Here is a 13,788-nt window from a genome sequence, read left to right as displayed (position 1 = left end):
TTATGCCTTCATTGGTTGTTTCCTGTATTTGTCCTGACGGGGGAATGCTCTAACCAACTGAGCTACCCTGTGAGGGCTCAGGAGAGACATGTGTTTAAATAATGTATTACTCATTAGCAGTGCATTTGGTACTTTAGGCATTATAATAATGTATGCCATCTTTTATAACAATCACAATACCTTCCATTTATATTTAAAATCGTTCATTCAACCAGTCTTTTCCAGCATTTATGATATGTGAGGCAGCTTTGTGCTGTGTGCTCTGACATAGAATGCGTAAATCAGAAGGAGAAATGAGATGTGCATAAACAATATAAGGTGTAGCCCTGACCAGGGAGCTCAGTTGGTTAGAGCATTGTCTCATATGCCAAGGTTGCAGGTTTGATCCACAGTTAGGACACACAAAAATCAACCAATGAATGCATAAGTAAGTGGAAGGATAAATTGATGTCTCTCTCTCCCTTCCTCTCTACGATCAATAAATAAATTTAAAAATAAAACAATATAAGCTATTACAATAGCTGCCGTTAGTTGAGTATGTGATCACAGTGTGAGAGCAATTTTGCAGAGCATTTTACATATTGTATCTCATATAATCTTCATAAGAACCTAGTAAGAACCTAGTAAGGCAGTACTATTTTTAGTGCCATTACATAAAATTGGGAAGGTTAAATAAATTTCTCAAGGTAACAAAGCAAGTAAGCACTGGAGCTGGGAATCAAACTTCAGCATGTCTGATTACAAAGCTTGTTGCCCTCATCCTCTATATTGTATTCCCTACTCCAGTACAGGAAGAAGGTTCTGAGTTCCATTAGATCAGTACCGATACAGGGGAAATTTCTGACAGATGTAGAGGATTAACCCCCTTCATTTTAATCTGCTCCATCCCGAAACACATTTTTTAAAAAACTAACAAAAAGGTAAAAAGTAAATGAAATAATTAAAACCACAATAAGATACCATTACATATCCATCAGAAAGCCTAAAATGAAAATAATAAATAAATAAACAAACAGAAAAGACCAAGTACTGGCAAGATGGTGGAGCAAGTGGAACTCGAATAAGCTGCTGAAAGGAATGTAAATTGGTACAATCACTCTGTTGAACTGTTTGGCACTATCAGCTAAAGCTGAATATATGCAAAGCCTTTGTCCAAACAGTTTCACTCCTAGCTGTATACCCAACAGAAATGGATCAATATGTTCATGAAAAAGGACATGTATAAAAAAGTTCATACTCATACATGGTACTAGCCCTAAACTGGAAATTACCCAAATATCCATGCTGTCAGAGGTCAATGTAGTCACTGCTGTTGGTGGAATAATGACTGAAGGAGAACATGGGGAAGTTCATGAAGTGCTGATAATGTTTACTTTCTTAATCTGAGTGCTGGTTTACATGTGTGTTCAGGTTGCATATTTGTGGTCATTTTTCTGAGTGCATATATACTTCAATAAAAAAAATGTAATGAAAAGTAAAGGAGTGAAAAGCTTGTAAATCCAAAAGGAAAAAAATAAGAACAGGAGAGGAGATAACAGCGGACACAAAGGTTAACATAGTTTTAGAAGATACATTAGATTAGTATGGCAGAATATTGACATTTGAAGAATCCCATAATGAATTGTCTGGGTCCATAAGCACTCACCCTACACTGAAAGCCCAGTCAACAAGCCCCATCTGTGCTTAAAGACTTTCCAGTCAGCTTTTTAGTACTTCACTCTTTGTTGTAGTCTATTCAGGCTTTTATAACAAAATACCATAGACTAAGTGGCTTATAAACAACAGAAGTTGGCTTATAAACAACAGAAGTTTATTTCTTACAGTTCTGGAGGCTGGGTAGTCTATGATTAAGGTGCCGACAGATTTACTGTCTGGTAAGTGGCTGCCTCCTGGTTTATAGACATCTGTCTTTTCACTGTATCCTTGCTTGGGCAAAAGGGTAGGGGGCTCTCTTGGGCCTCTTTTATAAGGCGCTAATTCCATTCATAAGGGCTCCACCCTCATGACCTAATCACCTCTGAAGCCTCCCTCCTTCTGATACCATTATATTGGAATTAGTTTACAACATATGAATTTTGAGAGGACATAAAACATTCCGTGTAAAGCACTGTTAAATATGAAAAGACATCCAAGAATCACCAGTCATTGCAGGAATGTCTCCAATACTATTAACATTTTCTCTTTTTTAAAAGATTTTATTTATTTATTTTTAGAGAGGGAAGGGAGGGAGAAAGGCAGAGAAACATCAATGTGCACTTGCTGGGGGCCGTGGCCTGCAACCCAGGCATGTGCCCTGACTGGGAATAGAACCCGTGACACTTTGATTCGCAGCCTGAGCTCAACCCACTGAGCTACGCCAGCCAGGCTATTAACATTTTCTAAGGCACATGTGTAGAACTCTGCACTTAGCATTTGGAGAACGCACATATTTTTCAAATATATAAAGAAGATTTAAGAAAATTAGTTTGGGACTTCAAGTCAAGATGAAGACATAGGTAAACACACTTAGCCTCCTTGCACAACTACAGAAAAAATTACAAATAAACTACAAGACAAATATCACCCAGAACCATCAGAAGATCTAGCTGTATGGAAGTCCAACAACCAAGGATTTAAAGAAGCCACACACATCCAGATGGGCAGGAGAGACAGAGACTCGGAGAGAGGTGGGGAGGCAGTGGAATGAGTGGTCCCACATTCACAGGTGGTAGATAAAAATTAGGAGGGATACTTTGGGAGCAAGGGATCCCAACCCAAAATTAGACCACCCAGCACCCCAGGGTGACAGTACCAGGAAGATAAGTCCCCATGATTTCTGTCTGTAAAAACCAGTGGGGAATGGGGCCAGCAGAAGAAACTGCCAGATTATCAGGAGACTCCTCTTACAGGGTCTTCATGGACTTAGGATTTACACAGACCCACCTCCTCTAGGATTCAACATGAGGGCAACAGCTAGAAGGGCATAAGTGGCATAACTGGGGAGAAAGGGAAATGACTGGAAACAGGGTGAGTGATGGGAGACAGCTTTCTCCCAGGCAAACCTCCAGAAGCCTGGCACCAGCACTGTCCCTTCTCTGAGCCCTCCCCCCATGCAGAGCCACAAAGTGGTGAAACAAGTTGCCCCACCCTGGGATCACCTAAGTCTCCACCCCACAGAATTTATAGGTAGGTCATGCTACTAGAACAAGGAGTCAAAGTGGCCCTACCTAATACACAGGAACAAACACAGGGAGGCTGCCAAATTGCGGAGACAAAGAAATAGGGCCCAATTGAAAGAACAGAACAAAACTCCAGAAAAAGAATTAAATGAAATGGAGATAACTAAACTATCAGATACAGAGTTCAAAACACTGGTGATCAGGATCTCAAAGAAGTACAGTCATTGAGTACAGCAGCAGCATAGAAAAAAAACATCCAGGAACAAATGAATTTTACATTAAGTGAAATAAAAATCTACAGGGAACCAACAGTGCAGGGGATGAAGATGACAATCAAATCAATGATTTGGAACACAAGGAAGAACAAAGCACATTCAATCAGAACGCAAGAAGAAAAAAGAATCTTAAAAAATAAGGATCCATCCCTGGCTGGCGTAGCTCAGTGAATTGAGTGCGGGCTGGGAACCAAAGTGTCCCAGGTTCGATTCCCAGCCAGGGTACGTTCCTGGGTTGCAGGCCATAACCCCCAGCAACCGCACATTGATGTCTCTCTCTCTCTCTCTCTCTCTCTGTCTGTCTCTCTCTCCCTCCCTCCCTTCCCTCTCTAAAAATAAATAAAATCTTAAAAAAAAACAAACACAAGGATCCATGTAAGAAGCCTCTGGAACATTTCCAAATGTATCAACATCCAAATCATAGCGATGGCAGAAGGAGAGGAAGAGCAACAAGTGGAAAAGTTATTTGAAAAAACAATGAAAATGTCCATAATTTGGTGAAGGAAATAGACATACAACTCCAGGAAGCACAGAGAGTCCCAAACAAGTTGGACCCAAAGAGAACGACACCAAGACACATCATGCTTAGAATGCCAAACTTTAAAGATAAAGAGAGACTCTTAAAAGCAACAAAGGAAAGGAAAAGAGTTACCTACAAAGGAGTTCCCATAAAACTAGCAGCTGATTTCTCAAAAGAAACCTTACAGGCAAGAAGAGGCTAGAAAGAAGTATGCAAAGTCATGAAAGGCAAGGACCTATATCCAAGATTACTCTATCCAGCAAAGCTATCATTTAGAATTCAAGGGCAGATAAAGTGCTTCCCAGATAAAGTCAAGTTAAAGGAGTTCATCATCACCAAGCCCTTATTATATGAAATGTTAAACGAACTTATCTAAGAAAAAGAAGATAAAAACTATGACCAGTAAAATGACAACAAACTCAGAACTATTAAAAACTGAACCTAAAAAAAAAAAAACTAAGCAAAGAACTAGAACAGGAATAGAATCACAGAAATGGAGATCACATGGAGGGTTATCAGCAGGGGAGAAGGAGGGTGTGGAGGGAAAATATACAGCGAATAAGAAGCATAAATGGTAGGTACAAAATAGATAGGGGGAGGTTAAGAATAGTTTAGGAAATGGAGAAGCTAAAGAACTTATGTGTACAACCCATGGACATAAACTAAAGAAGGGGGGTGGATCCTGGTGGAAGGGGGAGTGCAGGGTGGAGGGGAATAAAGGGGAGAAAAACATGGGAGAACTGTAATAGCATAATCAATAAAATATACTTAAAAATAAAATAAAAATTTAGTAACACTTAAAAAATATAGCATAGATTTAAGAAACAAGAAAACATGAATAACTTCATGCCAAAAGAACTGGTTAGATGAGAGAATGAAAAGATAAGTCACAGATTAGGAGGAAATATCTGCAAAACACATATATTTAATAAAGATTTTTACCCAGAACATACAAAGAACTTTTGAAAGTCAACAACCCAATTAAAAAATGAACAAAGGATCTAAACAGACACCTCACCAAAAAAAGATAGATAATATCCAAATAATCACATGAAAAGCTGTTCAATATTATATGTTATTAGGGAATTGCAAATTAAAACACCAATGAGATACTAATATTTCATTGAATAACTAAATCCTATTATAGTTAGGACAAAAACTCTTACATTTTTTCTGTACAATGGCTCTAGTACTGCTTAGTTGTGTTGGTCTTAGTTAGGTCTTAGTTAGTCTGTGTAGGTCTTAGTTAGTCTAAACAATTTTGTTAGATTGTATTGTGACAGCTGTCATGTCAATGGCTTTAGTACTGCTAGTTGTGTTGGTCTTAGTTAGGTCTTAGTCTGTGTAGGTCTTAGTTAGTCTAAACAACTTTGTTAGATTGTATTGTGACAGCTGTCATATCAGCATTCATTTAAAAAAGTTCTCAAAATTGGTGAATTTTTATGTAGCCATTTTAATATTGAAGATGGAAGACAGTATACAACATTTTTGGTATATTGTGCTTTATTATTTCAAGAAAGGTAAAAATGCAACTGAAATGCAAAAAAAAGATTTCTGCAGTATATGAAGAAGGTGCTGTGACTGATTGAATGTGTCAAAAGTGGTTTGGGAATTTTTTTTGGCACTGTTGTCATTTTGGACAAACAATTCTTTGCTGTGGGGCTGTCTTATGCATTGCAAGATGTTTAGCAGCACCCTGGCCTCACCCACTGGAAGCCAATAGCAGGAGATAGCCAACATACTCAAAATATCCATATTAATAAAGTTATTGGTAAAGATGAAAAATGTGTCATTTTATTTTACAGAAAAAAAACATGCAGACTTTTGACCAACCTAACAGAACGGCTGAAATCCAACCACTGACAACACCAATGCTGGGGAGGACAGAGAGCAACAGGGACTCCCATGCATTACTGGCAGGAATGTAAAACAGCAGTCACTTCTGAAGATATTTTGCCAGTTCCATACAAAGCTAAACATAGTTTTACTGTTCAACCGAACAATCATGCTCCTAGGTATTTACCCAAATGAGCTGAAAACTTAAGTCCACACAAAAACCTGCACACACATATTTAAAGGAGGTTTAGTCATAAATTGAAAGCAACCAAGGTATCCTCCAGCAAGTGAATGGATAACCAAACTCTGGTACATCCATACAATGGAATATCATTCAGTGATACAAAGGAATGAGCTACCATGCCATGAAAAGACATAGAGGAACCTTAAATGCATATTGCTAAATAAAAGCAACCAGTCTGGCCCTGACTAGTGTGGCTCAGTTGGTTGGACATTGTTCTGCAAAGTGAAAGGTTGCCGGTTTGATTCCCTGTCAGGGCTCACGCCTGCGTTGTGATCCCTGGCCGGGGCACACGTGAGAGGCAACTGATCGATGTTTCTCTCTCACATCAATGTTTCTCTTTCTCTTTTTTTCCCTCCCTTCCCCTCTCTACAAAAATAAATAACATATTTTTAAACAATAAAGAAAGAAAGGAAACCAGTCTGAGAAGGGTATGCACTGTATGATTCCAACTGTATGACATTCTGGAAAAGGCACTACTATGGTGACAATAAACAGACCAGTGTCTGCCAGGGACTCCTGGGAGGAAGGACACTGTGCATAGGTGGGGATTTTTAGGTCAGTGAAACTGTCCTGTATAATATTGTAGTAATGGGTACATGATGCACATGTCAAAACCCATAGAACTTTGCAATATGAGAAAACCCTAAAATAAACTGTGGACTTGAGAGGATAATCATGTATCAATATTGATTCAAGTGTAACAAAGACCACACCAGGGCAAGACTGCTAATAATAAGGGAGTCTGTGTGGGGGTGGTGGGGAGGTATACAGGAACTCTGTACTTTCTGTTCAAATTTTCCATAAACCTGAAACAGCTCTAGAAACAAGGCCAATTAAAAGAAAAGATCATATTGTGAACTGCTTGGTTTATCTAAAAATGCTTTATGCATTTATTCATTGATCCAAGGACAACTTAACACCAAGCACTGGAACATCATGTACAGCAAATTCAGGAGGAACTGTGGCAGGAAGTGCTAGCGCCCACCCCATATCCATCCTCCCCCTGTACTTAGTGACAGAAGTCAGAGGACATTTTAAAGTTGCACTTAAATACATTTTTTTTTAGTCCTGGCTGGTGTGGCTCAGAGGATTGAGTGCCGGCCTGTAAATGAAAGCGTTGCTGGTTCAATTCCCAGTCAGGGCACATGCCTTGGTTGCAGGCCAGGTCCCCAATTGGGGGCATGTGAGAGGCAACCAGATGTCTCTCACACATCAACGTTTCTCTCCTTCTTTTTCTCCCTCCCTTCCCCTCTCGCTAAAAATAAATAAATAAAACCTTTAAAAAATACATTTTTGTCTCCATTGGGAATGGGTATAGTTATGTGACTTAAGTTCTGGCCAGTGAGGTATAAACACAAGTTTTTTGCATTGGGCTTTTGGTAAAATTCCCCAAAAGAGTGCAGACAACTGCCACGGGCTTTTTGTTTTCTTCCATTTTGTTGTTGCCCTCCCACCTGTTTCCCAAGAAGACTAGGGCCTGATGGCTGGAGCGCCAACAGCTCCCTAATGTCGCAGTGGCACCTTGAAGATGGAAGCCAGGTGCTTAGGAAGATGGAATGGAGAAGTAGACAAAGCCTGGATCCTTTATGCCTCCTGTAGTTTCTACACTAACCCTGAACTACCTACCTCGGCACTTCGTTTACATGAGAAAATCAGCTATTTTGTTTAAGCCACTGCCGCCCAGCCTTTGTCACCAGGAACCCAATCCCGGACTGATGGAAGAAATGAAAGATAGTGATAATGACTGCATGCCACACAGGTCAACTAAACCCTGTTGAGTAGAGTGCCCAGCACTGAAGGCACGCAACAATGGTTTTTAATATGGTACCTTCATTGGACTTGTTTAGTGCGTTAAAGATAAAGGTCAAACTTAGAGGAACCACTAAATAGACACTTTCTGAAAAACCCATTTCCTTCCATTGAAATCCTATCCATCCTTTCTGCTCACTGATCTCTTATATAAACTCTTGTAATATTGTTAGGTACTCTACAGATGATAAAAATATGTAGCTAGGCACTGGAGAAGCTGGCAAGCTAGTTGGAAACACAAAAAGACTGTTAGCAAGTACAAAAATGTATCATTTTTAGAGATATAGAGAACTTTTTTTTCTTCCTAAGGACCTGGAATGAAACTACCTCTTGGGAGAGATGCCTGTTTTCATTTAGAAGAAATTCATGAAGGCCCCTTAGAGTGAGGGTGAAACACATACATCCCCAATGGGACAAGTTCATCTAACAATAGGTGTAGAAAGCCTGGTGAATCAGCATTCCTTTTGTTCTGCAGTAAGTGGAGTGACTGGGGGCTGAGCTGCACTGCTTTGTAGGGTAAAGAGGTGAGGGGAATCAGATTGATGGGGAAGTCAGCAAGGCTCCAAACTTGCTGGGAGAAAGAGAAAATCATCTCAGAGGAGAGACTCTGGGGGAGAAAGAAATGTTTCAAGTGTTTGGGAAATTGAGTTTAAGTTCTTTACTGTGAGGTATGTACGTGTTATGTAATCTAATCTATCCTATCTCTCGTAGGTAAGGTTCAGCAAAGTCTGTATCATTCTCCAATGCTTTTGTTCCAAGAGATTCTTTAGAGGAATATAAATAGGTGATAAATTTTGCATCCAGGTTTACAAGAGGAAAAGACAAAGGTTATTTCGGCTATCTGGAGCTGGAGGGGAAAGGGTAAATTGGTCAGAGAGAAAAAACACAGGCAGAGACCTCCAGTTAAAGATGATGGATTGAGCCACATGTAACTCCACTTACTCCTGAAATCCCTCTAAAAAATGGGAGAAACACAAAACTTCAATGTAGAAGAATATAGAGAAAGATGAAGACCAACCAAATGAGAATGAACAGAGGCTATTTTTTCAGAGTTTTCTACAGCTGGGAGTCAGCCACCATCATTTGTGTTTGGCAAAGATGCAGAGCATGCAGGCAGAGGAGTGGGAAAGTTTAGGTTTATAGTGGGGGGAAGACAAAGGAAGTCTTCGAATCTGCTCTTGTTGGAGGTCATTGTTATGGGGAAGCCACAGAAAGCCTACCTAGAAGCCAGACTTCTTGTGTGATTGGACTGGCTTTCTGTGGTTGGTCCTGTGTTAGAAGTGTGGGCAAAATATAAGGAAGCTGAATCATTGACAAGTTCAGTCCATTCTGAACTTGTTGTGTCAGATGTTGTGGTTTGGCTTTCCAGGCTGGTTGCTGCAGAGGTTATGGGTCAGAGTTCTGTTGTCATATATGGTCTGTCCATTTGTCTATCACTCAGAGAACAGAAGAGGAGGTAAGCTTACCAACGCTTTGGAAACTGGAAAGTAGAAAGGTAGTGGGAACTGATCCAATAAACAAAGGACAGGCCAAGATCAAGCCTGATTTTCCCTACAGAACTACCAAAAGACTCAAGAATGGGCATCCCTGACCTGTGTGGCTCAGGTGGTAGGGCATAATCCCACAAAGCGAGAGGTCGCTGGTTTGATTCCTGGTCAAAATACATGCCTGGGTTGTAGATTCCATCCCTGGTTGGATAGCGTGAGAGAGGCAACTGTTCGATGCTTCCCTCTCACATCAGTGTTTCTTTCCCTCTCTTTCTCTCTCCCTCCAAATATAAATATATAAAATCTATTTTTTAATTACTTTATTGTTGTTCAATTACAGTTGTCTGCACTTTCTCCCCACCCTAAATATATAAAATCTTAAAAAAAATAAAAAAGAATGAGCAGCACCAGGTACTTCAAGAAGCAGGGGTAAAGTTGGTACTACAAGCAGAATAATTGATTAAAAATAAGTAGTTAAACCACTAGATTTCCACCCAGCTCCAAAGTAACTGTACTTCTAGGGCTCCTGCTGAAGATTTCGGATTGATTCCCTGGAGAGAGTAAAGTAGAGGGCACCTAAAAATATGAGGATCCAGGGAAAATTATTCACTTTCAAGACTCCTGCCTGACCATTCAACTTCCAGTCAAGACATGGCTTATTCCTACAGTACAGGAAATGGAGTAGCCAAAGAACTTATACTCATGACCCATGGACGGGAACAATGGTGTGGGGATTTCCAGAGGGAGTAGGGGGTGCTGGGTGGAAGGGGGCAAAGAGGAAAGAATCAGGACAATTGTAATAGTATAATCATTAAAGTAAAATTTAAAAAAAGAAATGGAAAGTTCAAGCCATTAAACATTCAGTTCAAGTCACAGCCAGAGAATGAAACCATCTACGGCAGCCTTAAATGAAACTCTTATTTTATGTACTCACAGACTAATTCTGCTGAAAATCAAACACAAAATTTAATCACACAGGTTCCAGAATTACAACATCAGTTGATTCATAGCCTTGCCACAACTCTTTATTAAAATATAGGGCATTGATTGGGGAGGGTGTGACATTGAAACTGGGAATGGGGACATTTGGGTTCCTGCAAACCAAGTTAAGACTGTAGAATGCCCAAATCTCTCTAAACCTCCACATCAGTGGAAGGATCAGTATCAGTAGCAGCCCTCCATCCCTTGCTTAAAAGCCCTATTAATAGCCCTGGCTGGCATAGCTCAGTGGATTGAGTGTGGGCTGCGAACCAGGCATCACAGGTTCGATTCCCAGTCAGGGCACATGCCTAGGTTGCAGGCCATAACCCCCAGCAACCGCACATTGATATCTCTCTCTCTCCGCCCCGCCCCGCTCTTCCCTCTAAAAAATAAATAAATAAATAAAATCTTTTAAAAGCCCTATTAATAATGTCATCTGAAGGAAGTCTATTTTCTGAAGTTTCACTCCAACCTCTCATCGTTACCCAGAGATCAGGGTTTCTCAGCGCGTTAGGCTGTGGATACTTCTTCACTGTGAGGAAATGCCCTGTGCACTCTAAGATATTTAGCAGCATTTATGACCTATAAAATACATATTTTAAATAAATAAAATATAAAGACACATAGTTTGAAAATAAATAAAGACATGCAAACATGAAGCATAAGAAACTGGAGTGACTATATTAATAACAGAAAAAACAGATCAAGACATCAAGTACTAAAGGAGATAAAAAGGGGTATTTTATAATATTAAAAGGGTCAGTATATTAGAAGACACAACAATCATAAATGGGTATATACCTTATAAGAGCTTCTAAATATGTGAAGCAAAAATTATAGAATTAAAAGGGAAATGGACAATTCCACAATCATAGTTAAAGATTTAAGATCCCTTTCTATGCAACCAGATAGAAAATCATCAAAGACACACAAGAACTGAACACTATCAACACCTTTGTCCTGATTGATATTTATAGGACTCTATACCCAACAAATGTAAAATGCACATTCTTTTCAAATGCAAATTGTATGTTCACCAGGGTAGACCACATATGTTAAGCCATAAAACAAGTATTGACAAATTTTTAAACATTGACATTTTTTAAAGTATTTCTCTGACAATGGAATAAAATGATAACAATAAGATTCCTAGAAAATTCAAAATGCAGTGAAATCAATCTACACATTTCTAAATAATCCAAGTGTCAAAAATTCAAAAGAAATTCGAAGATAACTTTTAATGAACCATAATGAAAATAAAGCATTTTGATATTTGTGGGATATAGATAAGGCAGTACTTAGAAGAAAATTTATAGCTTTAAACATTTATATTAGAAAAGAAAAAAGACTTAAAAGTAGAAAAACAAGTGCAAATAAGCAGCCCAAGGAAATAATTGAGAGTAGAAATCAACAAAATAGAAAATGGGCAAAAATAGCAATAATCAATGAAAACAAAAGCTATTTCTTTGAATTGATCAATAAAACCCACAAGCTGCTAACTGATCAAGAAAAAAGAGAGAAGACAACAATTATATCAGGAGTTGAAAATTGGTTTAACATTTGAAAACCAACCAATGTAATTTACCTATATCATGCCTGACTTACAGGCAATTCTGTACCACACAGAAAACACTTTTGAGAGATACCCTTGAAAGATAGTGGTGAAGCAAGATCTCAAAGACATACATTTGGTTGTCTACTTCATCTGGACTGAGAAATAGCCAGAATAGATTTACACTGATTTTTAAAATTATTTATTTATTTTAAAAATTTTTAAGTTTTAAAGTTTTATTCTTGATTATTCTGTTACAGTTGTCCCAATTTCTCCCTTTGCCCTCCTCCATCCCTCACCACCCCCCACTCCCACAGTCCATCCCCGCACCGTTGACCATGTCCATGGGTGATTCATACATGTTCTTTGACTACTCCCCTCCCCTTCTTCCCACCATTCCCGCTGCCCCACTTTCTTCTGGCAGCTGTCAGTCTGTTCCCTGTTTCTATGTCTTTGGTTCTGTGTTGCTCATTAGTTTATTTTGTGCAACACTGATTTTTTAAAAAAGATTTTATTTATTTTCAGAGAGGGGAAGGGAGGGAGAAAAAGAGGGAGAGAAACATCAGTGAGCGAGACTGCACCCTGACAACCCAGGCATGTGTTCTGGAATTGAACCAGCAACCTTTCAGCCCCAGTGCTCAGTCCACTGAGCCACACTGGCCAGGGCAGACCTACACTCATCAATGGGAAGTTGCTAAGAGTTTCACTGTATGCTTAGGACTTGGAAAGAACAGAAGCATTGGGAGACACTAAGTCGAAAGAAGGTGTGGGGAAGAGGTATGTGGTGGATGGACCTGTCAAATGGGCAGAATGTCATTAATATTTAAATCCCGTAAGAATGTTCACAAAAGAGCATCCTCTGTAGAGGATGCTCTCAGTTAGGTGGACAAGAGGACATGTACTACAAACCTCACGTCACCTCTTTCTCCAGACTCACCAGTCTTTGCTCAATGAATTTAAGCACAATGTGGCCATCTTGCAAAGATGAAGACTATGTGTGGTCTCAATGTTAACTTCCCCTGAATAAGGCTGACCTAGCTAAGCAAGCACCTCAAGTAAACCTAACATACCTACAATAAAGACTTAGACTGGACCCTCAATATCACTTTCCCTTGGAGAAGTGGTCAGCCAATTGGTAGCGAGTCAATTACACTAGACCCCTTATATCATAGAGGTAACAGCAACTTGTCCTTACTAGAATAGACATATATTATGGGTATAGATTTCTCTTCCCTGCTCATATGGTACTTCTGCCAGCACCAGCATCCATGGGCTTACTTCCTGCAGTGTTGTTACATACATATTGCTTGCAATTGGGGAACATGTTTCATTGTAAAAGAAGTGTGGCAACAGGCTCATGTCTGTGGAATTCATTGATCTTCCCATGTATATCCTTATCCAGAAGCAGCTGGCCTCATGGAATGCTTGAATAGCTTACTGATACCTTGGTTTTAGTGCCAACGCCAGTGGGGAGAGAGCATCTGGAAAGATTGGGGTTGGCTTATAAAACTCAATATACAGGGTGGGGCAAAAGTAGGTTTACCATTGTCCGCATGGAAAATAAAACAATAATCAATAAATGATACAAGAGTAAAAATAAACTCTGTGTTTTACATACTCACAGCTGTAAACCTACATTTACCCCACTTTACATTCTTCAGTATATAGCACTGTTTCTTCTACAGCCAGAATGCATTACTTCACAAATCAAGGGTTGAAAATGAGAGTGGGTTTTCTCATTCTTACACCTAATAATCTACTTGCAGAATTTTTATTTCTCATTCCTGAAACTTTGAGTTTTAATGGTTTGGAACTTAGTTCTCAAAAGGAAAATGCTTCTACCATGAAGCATAATATTTTCATTGACTGGGTAGTTGAGATGTCACTTAGCCATTTTGGGTTCCTCATGCCACAGAACTAACGGCC

This window comes from Phyllostomus discolor, chromosome 1, assembly GCF_004126475.2.
Source record: "Phyllostomus discolor isolate MPI-MPIP mPhyDis1 chromosome 1, mPhyDis1.pri.v3, whole genome shotgun sequence".
NCBI classification, from domain to species: domain Eukaryota; kingdom Metazoa; phylum Chordata; class Mammalia; order Chiroptera; family Phyllostomidae; genus Phyllostomus; species Phyllostomus discolor.
This window is presented reverse-complemented; position numbering follows the sequence as displayed.